The sequence below is a fragment of the Apodemus sylvaticus genome, chromosome 19 (genome assembly GCF_947179515.1).
Source record: "Apodemus sylvaticus chromosome 19, mApoSyl1.1, whole genome shotgun sequence".
In the NCBI taxonomy this organism is placed as follows: domain Eukaryota; kingdom Metazoa; phylum Chordata; class Mammalia; order Rodentia; family Muridae; genus Apodemus; species Apodemus sylvaticus.
Genome location: NC_067490.1, coordinates 24,934,435 through 24,944,073, shown reverse-complemented (window position 1 = coordinate 24,944,073; position 9,639 = coordinate 24,934,435). Strand labels below are relative to the sequence as shown.

General features: G+C 47.6%; 1 long non-coding RNA gene across 1 annotated transcript in view; it reads left to right on the top strand.

Annotated features, from left to right (window-relative positions):
* Positions 1-4,226: 4,226 nt before the first annotated feature.
* Positions 4,227-9,639, top strand: part of LOC127670249 (uncharacterized) — a 30,917-nt gene continuing 25,504 nt past the window's right edge. The window contains exons 1-2 of the long non-coding RNA XR_007974493.1: positions 4,227-4,613; positions 6,623-6,710. This is a non-coding gene — a long non-coding RNA (uncharacterized LOC127670249). The remainder of the gene's footprint in view (positions 4,614-6,622; positions 6,711-9,639) is intronic.

The window sequence follows — 9,639 nt, the reverse complement described above, 5'->3', positions numbered from 1 at the left end:
AGCAATGAAAATAACTTTATGGTTGGGGGGTCACCACAACGTGAGGAACTGTTTTGCAAGGTTGCAGCATCAGGAAGACTGAGAACTTACTGACGTAGAAGCTTGGCGGTGGGGGCGTGTCCCTTAAGTCCATTCAGCTATAGCCCCATAAATGGATGAATTTACTTCTGAAGTAATGGAGCTCTCAGGATTCAGTCAGCTCCCAAAGGCCCACTTTACATAGTTGCTTTGGGTGCCAAGCCTTCAACACACAAGCTTTTGGGGGACATTGGAAAGCTAAGGCAGAACACACCTCCAAGATGACAAGGTTCAGAAAACCACAGCTCGAATCTGGAAGCCTTGCTATGCATCATAGCACTGAATGCTGGCCCCACAGGCCTCCCCCAGGGCCAGCCTCTGCGATAGCCCCTGCCCAAGAGGAGGCACGTCGACTCTGCCACCATCCCTAAGAGAAGACCCTTTCTATTGCTGTTGAACGTGAGTGTGTCCCACCACACCCAGAGATATGGCTTTTTTTTTTTTGAGTCATGTATCCTAGGCTGGCCTCAAACTCACCATCTAGCCAAAGATAACCCTAAATGCCTAATCCCCCTACCTCCACCTCCTGGGTGCTGAGATTAGGCCAGCCCTGCACCCGCTAAGCCACATTCCCGACTCGAGGATGCATTTTTAAAGGGACATATATTCCCAGGTCACGAGTGAGACGTGGAGGGAAATGCTGAAATAAAAACCACTGTTTATGCTAACTAGTAAGAAATATTTTTATTTTAAAATTTATTTTATGTATGTGAGCACACTGCCGCTGTCTTCAGACACACCAGAAGAGGGCGTCAGATCCCATTACAGATGGTTGTGAGCCATTATGTGGTTGCTGGGAATTGAACTCGGGACCTCTGGAAGAGCAAGTCAGTGCTCTTAACCCCTGAGCCATCTCTCCAGCCCCATAAGAAATATTCTTAAGTACATAAATTCAGCATGGCAGGGTGGCACATGTCTTTAATCCTAGCACTGGAGAGGCAGAGGAAAGTGGATCTCTATGTGTTCAAGGCTAGCCTGGACTGTATAGCTGACTTCCAGACCAACCAGAGCGATATAGTGAGGCACCCCAACCCCGGACCGCTCCCCCAAAATTCTCAAGTGACAAACTGCTTCAGAAAATCCCAGATTGGAAACTCTTGGAGATTCCCTGAATTCTCGTTATGAGGAACGTGTCTGAAGGTCCGTTCTCCCAGAGAATGCTGAAGTCTCCCTCGGGGGCCATGCTTCAAGCAGGGCAAACACCCCCGGGCTCTGACCCCAGAGAAATCTCCGCGTACACAGCTCTCCTGCTTCTAGTCCCCTGCTCCCTTCAGATCCAGAAAGTCCCACTTAAATGTCCACGCCGCTCCAGATCATGGGTTGGCAGGCTTCGCTTGAATTCCCGGATGCTGAGGGTAACGGGTTTCCCCGAACAAGGCTCAGCATGGGAGCCTTGCATGGAAGATGTTCTCAGAAAACCTTCGCTGAGTGCTGAGTCGGTTAAAGCGCACGGAGGAGGAGGCCTGAGTGGGCGCTGGCACCGCCGGACACAGGCGCAGCCTGAGCTCAGGGTCAAGGGTCCTCTGAGGTTGAATGAGATGGAGAGGAACCGAGCGTGGCTACAGTCTACCGTGCATCCTTTGCCCTCTGCCCCAGACGACTTTTAGTTTCAGAAACTAAAGGTCTTTAGCCTTGTTTTGAGATTAGGTCTCTGGTCTGAGGACCTTCTCTGTTGGCTCAGCTCGAGATGGGCAGGGAGGTCCTCAGAGGACGACTGGTCCTCCCTCGGGCTCAGAAACACATTTCGTGGGACTCACAAGGTAGATAAGGAAGCAGAGAGGGAAGGAGGTCCTGCCCTGTTGGGTTTCTCCCGCAACCGTTAGCCTTCTTTACCTCAGGGACGACAGCACGGAGTTGTGTAACCGTGCAGTTTCCCCTTTTCTCAGCAGTTACAGTAAGCAAGCTTGAAGCCAGCTCTGCTCCATACGGGTTTCCGTTTCTAAATCCCTCTTGGTCATTTGGTCCCAGTGTTTTCCGGGTTCGCTTGCTGGAATTTGCCTTAAGTTCTGTTTAAAATGTGAAGAAACGCGAGGTGTGGTGGCTCTGGGCGGTAATCCCAGCGGCTGACAGAGAGTTGAGACCACCCTGCGGGTAGATGAGACCCTTCTTTTCAAAAAGGCCAATACAAATAAATAAATAAATAAAGCAAGGCAGAGAGTAAGAAGACTGAAATGGTCCCCGGCCCCAGTGCTCAGTGACAGGTAAGTAAACAGGAGACAACCGTACAGAGGCCCACATCTCCATAGCCCTTCTGCAAGGTCTCCATGTAAGTCAACAACCCCTCAACTGTTTCAGCCAAGCTCAGAACTATTTTTTTTCTAAAGACTGTGTTAAAGACAAGGGAAGGGAGGTATCTCCCTTTGGGTTGCTATTATTCCAGTGAAGCACCATGACCAAAACAAGATATAGGGGCAGGGGATGGGTAGGGGTGGGAGAGGGGCTGGTTATTTGTTTTGTTTTTTATTTTTGGATTTGGTTTTTTCCGACACAGGGCTTCTCTGTATAGCCCTGGGTGTCCTGGAACTCACTCTATAGACCAGGCTGGCCCTGAACTCAGAAATCTGCCTGCCTCTGCCTCCCAGAGCGCTGGGAGGGAGGGGGACTGTTAATTTGGCTTATATTTCCACATCACTGTTCATCACCAAAGGAAGCCAGGACAAGAACTCACACAGGGCAGGTACCTGGAGGCAGGAGCTGAGGCGGAGGCCGTGGAGGGGCGCTGCTCACTGGCTTGCTCCCCATGGCTTGCTCAACCTGCCTTCTTATAGAATGCACCACTACCAGCCCAGGGATGGCTCCACCCACCATGGGCTGGGCCCTCCCAGCATCCATCACTAATTGAGAAAATGCCTTGGGCTGGATCTTACAGAGGTATTTTCTTAACTGAGGTCCGGGCCCCTCAGATGACTTTAGCTTGTGTCAAGTTGACGTAAAACTGTCCAGCATAAGAGGCCAAGGTCACCACTGTTGCCTGACATGGATGAGACACAGGCAGAGGCCTGGGTGATAAACTCTGGCTTCTTTCATGACACCCATAAGGCCATGCATGGGAACAGAGAGGGCAAGTCCTGATGGAGGAACTCCCAGGGCAGAGGCTGAGGGCTCTCTTCCTGAGTACTTGCTCTAAAAGAATATTGATGGTTCGCTTGTTCCTGACACGGGTCTCCTTGTGTGTCACAGGCTGACTTGTCATCATCCTCCTGCCTCAGCCACTAGTGTGAGACAGCAGGTATGTACCACACCAGACCCCAGTTTACACTAACATTTTATTTATTTATTTGTTTGTTTAATGTATGAGTACACTGTAGCTGTCATCAGACACACCAGAAGAGGGAATCAGATCTCATTACAGATGGTTGTGAGCCACCATGTGGTTGCTGGGATTTGAACTCAGGACCTCTGGAGGAGCAGTCAGTGCTCTTAACTACAGCCCTACACTAGCATTTTAACACAGGTGGAGACTACTGCTTGGTTTGTGATGTCGCCATTATAAATAGTTAAGACAGTGATGAGCCCCACTCGCAGAAGACCCACTTCCCCTCAAATCCAGAGAGACTTGAACTCTCTTGAACGTCCAATCCTCCTGCCTCCACCTCCCCAAAGGGCTGGGATTCCAAGTGTATGCTGAGACGCCTGGGGTCTGTGCTTCAATCTTTAATGACAGCCAGCTTAATTGTTTGAGGGGAAATGGGTGGTGCTGTGGCGAAGCTCAACGAGACTGAAGCCTGCAGAAAGGACAGAAATTCTAGCAGAGCTGCCATCAAAGTCCTGGGTTCAAAGGCATCTGAGAACAGGGTCCTTCCTCCCCTGGGGAGATGTAGCCTTAAACTGTCTAATTGAACCAGGGCCACCACATGTGCGAAGGGAACCTGCTTTTTGTTGTGTTTTTGTATTTGAAACTCAAATGCAGTTATGGATGATCTTGAAGCATCCATAGGGATGACAGTTGTATACCACAGGTCTACCCCGGTAATCTGTTTACTCCAAGTCTACTAATTAAAATAAATCAATCCTATTTTCCAAATGCTTCACGGAAACGGAAGCGATGTTTGGGTTTTGTTTTGTTTTGAGATGTCAGGGTGTTCCCCAGGGTCTTGGACATTCCAGTCAAGTTACCGCTAAGTTACAGCCTCAGCCCCAGAATAACGTTTGCTCCAGCAGCTGGCCCCAGAGCGTAAGCAGAACACCGCATGCACGAGGTTCACCATCTTAGACACCCATCAGCCTTGGCTCGGGCTTTGGTTACAACTTGTGCTGCATAACGGTTTGGAGTGCTCACATCCTAGGTGCTGAGGAGTACTTGGCACAGTCTGCCCTGGGTGAGCCTTATCAACTGTTGGGCAGCAGAGCCCAAAGGTGGGTGATTCTTTCTCTCCTGCATGGAAATTGTGTGAGGCTCTGCTCTGCGGCTCTCCCTTTGCTCAGAAGGCATGGCCATCCTTGAGCGCCACCTCGAGGACGGTGTCGGTACTGCGCATCCTACTCTAGGAGGAGTTCCTTCGGGTCGGACCTCAGGAGACTGCATCCCTTATTAGGTATGAATGGGGGATCAGAGAGGATCTGCTCCACTTCAAGCACGTCGAGTTCTTAAGAGACTGTCCAGCCTTACCTGCCGTCAATAGTTGGTGCCGCCGCCATTAGGGCGGCCATTGGCATTTTCCACTCTGGTCCTCAAGACACGCTGCTTGTGCGCTGTGTAATTTCTAAATTACCCGCTTTCCCTTTGCTTTGCCTCCCTGGGGGCAGTCCAGAATATTCTTCAGGAGTCTTTAGGGAGTGTCTACTTGTCCTCTGGGAAACCTTCGCCTCGGAGCTGAAACCCAGGGCTGTGATAGCAAAGTAGGGAACAGCTGCCAGGCGACAGGAGGCTGCTGGGGATGTTTGGTTCGTCCCTCTGTCCCCAAGCTAGGGTCCCTTTGGGAACCAAAAGCCCAGGAGTTTCTGGTTCCAAGTCCCTAGCTACGAAGCGCTAGTTTCCTGCGCTTAACACGGCTCTCCCATCCACCTCTCCGTGTAATCCGCCTGTTCTAGTTTCCGTGTTCTCTTTATAGCACCATATTCTATTTCTCCTTCCTTGGAAGGTGCTCTCCTCCCTCGGGTCCCTTACCAGGTACCTAACCTCTGTGGTTAAGAAGTAAACATAGCAAAAACTTAAAATACGAAATGTCTGTCTTCTGGGTCTGGGCTATCTCACCCAGGAAGACTGTTTCTAGCTCCACCCATTTAGCTGCAAATTTTGTTTTTCTTAGCAACTGAATAATACCCAGTTCTATAAATGTGCCACGTTTTCATGGTCCATCATCAGCTGATGGACAGTTAGGCTGACCCCAATCTCTGGCTATTATGAACAGGGCAACAGTGAACCTGGATGAGCGAGCTTCCCAAGAGTGGTCTCGCTGGATCTTGAGGTGGATCTATTTCCAGTTTCCTGAGGAACTGTGACGCTGGTTTCCATAGTGACTGCACATTTGCCCTCCCACAGTCATGGAAGAGTGTCTCTCTTACTAAGCATCCTCACCAGCATGAGAATGTTATTTTATTGACATCCTGTCGGTTTATTGATCTTGGCCATTGTGACTGGGGTAAGGTAAAAATCTTGTTTTATTCTGCATTTCTCTGAAGGCTAAGGATACAGGATGGTTTTAGATGTTTCTTCCCCTGTCATTTGTGTTGCATCTTTTGGGAATCCTTCTCTTACTCCTGTGTTCCAGTTTTGAATTGGGCTCTTAAAAAAAAAAAAGATTTATTTATTTATGTAAGTACAGTGTAGCTGTTTTCAGACACCCCAGAAGAGGTCATCCAATTCCATTACAGATGGTTGTGAGCCACCATGTGGTTGCTGGGATTTGAACTCAGAACCTTCGGAAGAGCAGTCAGTGCTCTTAACTGCTGAGCCATCTCTCCAGGCCTTGGGTTGTTTTCTTGATGTTCAGGGTTTTAGTTCTTCATGTGTTTTAGATACTCTCTTGAATGTATAAGGTTGACTCTATACTGTAGCTTGCTGCTTTGCCTGACAGCTGGTGTCCTTACTACAGGACACCATAAGCTTTTCAGTCTTATGAGGTCCCATTTATTAATTGCTGCTCTTGCTGCCTGTGCCATCAGGGTTCTATTCAGAAAGTCTTTGGCTGTGCCAATGAGCTCAAGGCTATTCCTCAGTGTCTCTCACATCAGGTTCAAGGAATCTGGCCGTATGTGGAGGTCCTCCATCCAGTTGGAGATGAGTGTTGTCTAGGGTGATAAAGTTGGATCAACTTACATTCTTCTACACGTAGCTTTCCAGTTTGGTCAGCACTATTTGTTGAAGACGCTGTTTTTCCCCCCAGTATGTATTTCTGGCTTGTCAAAAATCAAAAATCTGGCGTGTGATGTCTGGGTCTTCATTCAATTCCATTGAGTGATGTGTCTTTCTGCCAATACCATGCTGTTTATATTACTCTAGCTCTGTAGTACAGCTTGAAATCTGGAATTGTAATACCTGCTAGCGGTTCTTTTAGTTATTCAGGATTGTTTTAACTATCCTTATCTTTGTGTGTTTCCATAGGAAACTGAAAGTTTCACTTTTTAAGATTCTGCAAAGAATTGTGCTGGACTTTTGATGGGGATGGCACTGAATCTGTAGACTGCTTTTGGTAAGATGGCCATTTTCACAATACTCATCCTACTGATCGACAAATGTGGGAGATCTTTCCATTTTCTGGTTTCATATTCAATGTCTTTCTTCGGTGTCTTAAAGTTTTATTATAGAAGTCTTACCCAGTTGTGGTGGTACACATCTTTAATCCCAGTTGTTGGGAGACAGAAGCAGGCAGATCTCTATTAGTTCAAAGTCAGCAAAGGTCTACTAAGTGAGTTCCAGGACAGCCAGACCATGTAGAGAAGACACTAGCTAGTTTTATGTCAGCTTAGCACAAGCTAGACTCACTGGAGAGGAGGAAACCTCAATTGAGAAAAGGCTCTAAGACAGGCAGTGGTGGTGCATGCCTTTAATCCCAGCACTTGGGAGGCAGAGGCAGGCAGGATTTCTGAGTTTGAGGCCAGCCTGGTCTACAGAGTGAGCTCCAGGACAGCCAGGGCTACACAGAGAAACCCTGTCTCGAAAAACAAACAAACAAAAACCAAAAACAAACAAACAAACAAACAAAAAACCGAGAAAAGGCTAAGATTTGGGCTATTGACAGGCCTGCAGGTCACTTTCCTAATTAGTGATTGATAGCTGGGGCAGTGGGTGGTCCCATCCCTGAGCTGATGTCCCCAGTTCTATAAGAAAGCAGGCTGAAGGATAAGCAAGCCAGTGAGCAGAACTCTCAGTAGTAGTCTGGGCTGGCCTCTGTGGTCTCAGAGCTTGTGCAGGCTGTCCTGGCTTTTACAGTCTCCACTGGGTTACTCTAGGTGGCAGGGCCGACCTTTATTATGTAACTTGGTCTTTCTCTTTGCAGCTATTGTTACCCTCCTTTGTTCTGTGTGATACTGTTTTTTTTATTATTTTATTTTAATGCACATTTGGTGTTTGGGTATTTCTGTGTGAAGGTGTTGCATCTAGAACTGGAGTTATAGACAGCTGGGAGCTCCCAACTGGGTGCTGGGAATTAAACTTGGGTCCTCTGTAAGAGCAGCCAATGCTCTTAACTGCTGAGCCATCTCTCCAGCCCCGATTGGTGTTTTAATCATGCCTATCTCCTGTTCAATTTGCTTTCTGTACACTGAGAAGTGCACCTTTTTTATATTGGGGAAATTATCCTTCTTTCTTTTCTTTTTTTCCACTGGAACTTGCTCTGAAGACCAAGCTGGCCTCAAACTCATAGAGATCCGCCTGCCTCTGCCTCCCCAGTGCTGGAATTAAAGACATGTGGAAATTTTTTTCTAATACTTTGTTAAAAATATTTTCTGCCTGGGCAGTGGTGGTGCACGCCTGTAATCCCAGCACTTGGGAGGCAGAGGCAGGCGGATTTCTGAGTTCGAGGCCAGCCTGGTCTACAGAGTGAGTTCCAGGACAGCCAGGACTATACAGAGAAACCTTGTTTCAAAAAATAAAACAAAACAAAATAAAAAATTTTTCTTTAGCCAGGCATGATGGTGCCAGCCTTTAATCCAACCACCAGGAGGTAGAGACAGGTGGATCTCTTGAGTTCAAGGCTAGCATGGGGTGGGCTTGTTGGAGTAGGCTTGGCTTTGTTAGGGAAGTGTGTCACGGGGGTGAGAGGCAGAGAGACAGAACTCACAGAGATCAGCTTGCCTCTGCCTCCCAAAGGTGTACACCACCCTCGCCCCACCCTCTCTCGGGTCTCATGTAGCCCAGGCTGGCCTCCACTCTCTATGAAGCTGTGGATGACCCTGAGTTTCTGCATTTCCTACATTTACCTCCGAAGTGCTGGCATGACAGGTGTGTGCCATCACAGCCTGGCACGGTGGTGCCCGGCCGGCTGAGCTACAGACCCAGTTTCAAAGGCTTCTTACACATCAGCAGATGCTCTAGAGGGTGTCTGCCTGTCTCTACAAGCACCCGAGGAATTAAGAGTGAGACTCCTTTAGTAAGTCAGTCAGTCAGACCATTCAAACATAGCCTTTAGATTTGCTGGACATGTCTTGCTGAATTTACATGCCAAAATCTATTGTTTTTATATATGTATAGAAATGCCATGAGAAAACCCATTGGTTTGGTATGGTTAATTTTTTCTTTAAAGATGGTCATTTTATTTATTTACTTATTTATTTATTTACTTATTTACTGTATGTATATGGGGAGAGGTGTGTGTGGAGGCCAGAGAGCAATCTGCAGGGGTCAGTCCCAGGACTGAACTCAGGTCCACAGGTTTTATCCACTGAGCTGTCTTGTGGATCCAAGACATTGTTTTTTAAATGAAGTAAAGACTGTGGGACTTTGGAATTTTTTTCTTTTTAAGATTTACTTTTAGCTGGACAGTGGTGGCACACGCCTTTAATCCCAGCACTTGGGAGGCAGAGGCAGGTGGATTTCTGAGTTCAAGGCCAGCCTGGTCTACAGAGTAAGTTCCAGGACAGTCAGGGCTACACAGAGAAGCCCTGTCTGGAAAAAACCAAATCCAAAACAAACAAACAACAAAAAAGACTTACTTTTTAAAATTTTATGTTCACTAGTGTTTTGGCCTTAATGCACATCTGTGTGAGGGTGTCAGATTCCCTGGAACTGGAGTTACAGACAATTGTGAGCTTCCATGTGGGTGCTGGGAATTGAACCCGGTCCTCTGGAGGAGCAGCTAGTGCTCTTAATATCTATCTTTTTTTTTTCTTTTTTACAATATGGAACTCTGAGATCTCTTCAGTGAGCAAAATTCTAGGCTACTTTCTGAGAAGTCACTTCCACTTTATGTGTAAGTGGGAAGACATTAGATTCTACGAGCACTGTATTAAGGAGGAAATGGCTAACTGCGCAGGAGTCTAGTCTAGAGTCTGCTCCTCTTCACTTCCCATACAGAGGGACAGCAGGTCTTTAACACAGAGTGCCCCGCCCGTGCACACTGGCAGGCAGAGGGCATTACTTGGGTTCTCACAGCTAAGACTTCCCATTGCTGGGTTCATTTC